Source organism: Nanorana parkeri, unplaced genomic scaffold (genome assembly GCF_000935625.1).
Source record: "Nanorana parkeri isolate BGI_ZX_2015 unplaced genomic scaffold, ASM93562v1 scaffold2513, whole genome shotgun sequence".
NCBI classification, from domain to species: Eukaryota; Metazoa; Chordata; class Amphibia; order Anura; family Dicroglossidae; genus Nanorana; species Nanorana parkeri.
Window position 1 is genome coordinate 258,136 of NW_017308781.1, and position 1,196 is coordinate 259,331.

Genomic DNA, 1,196 nt, shown 5'->3' on the forward strand with positions numbered 1-1,196 from the left:
CCGGATCAATATCTGCAGATAAAAAGGCAGAATGCTGAGACGGCCAGCGAAATGACATTTGGCGGTACCCCACCCCTGTACGAGGGACCCGACAAAACGAGGCGCGGGCCAGAGTGTCACATGTGAGCGCGAGAGCCAAATAAAAAAAACAAAACTGGAGGTCGGATCAATTTCTTTTGTCCCCATTGTGTCCTGTTCATGGCTGGCTTAAAGGACCACTCCACCCGAAAACCCGAATTCTATGTCAGTTCTTTGCTGTTTGCTGGAAGGTGACATCACACGCCGGGTTATCGGATCCTTCCGGCATGGAGATTTCCCTCTAGAATTCCCATCTCTGCCCAGCCGGTATTGCCGTATGATGGCGTCACCTTCCCCAATTGATTTTACCAAAATTGGGGGGGTGGTTCGGCTGTGAGCGGCACCTTGTGGGAGGGGCTTGGAGACGGATTATTATTCTTACACTGGGGCATGGACGTGGAATGAGATGATGCGACACAATGGCGCCCACCCAGGACCGGGGTAGAATTGGGTCTCAGGAACGGGCAGAGTGCTGAACGCTGTCTAGATATTACCATGTAAAATCAGGCACTGGGCGAGTTCACAAAGAAAAGTGACCAGCGTGCTGGAAAGTCTATCAAGATCGGTCCCGCCCCCAGCAGAAAATGATTTTTTTTTTGTTGCGGGTCAAATGATTATATTAAAAAATAAATAAATGGACGATCAGGCGGAGCTGACTCACTACAATTGAGGAAATGCCCACCTGGCGCCCGATGGAAGGAAGAGGGTATCTCACCCCACTTCCTAATCCACCGAATCCCCCCTCCCCCGCTCTTCTACATCCTAATCTTATCGCCAAACTGTCTTCTATGTGCCGATCAGCTGCCCCCTCCGGCAGCATCATGACCGCCGTTGAGGTAGCCGAACACCTGTTCCCGGTCAGCTCCTGCGTTCAGGTGTCACCGATTGGCTGGCTCTGCCTGAACACCACCTCACACAGTGATCACATGCTTCCCCCTGCCAGGGCAGCGGTCATGTGACAGCCGTTGAAAGGAGCCCCGGAGCAGCTGATTGGTTGCTGGGTAAAGCTGTATTATATTTAGATATCGTATTCCCAGATAATAAAAGGCTGTGAGGGGGCAACTACTCCATTGTTGCCCCTCCCCCTTCCCCGCCCCCTTTTTCAGGAGTTACAAAGT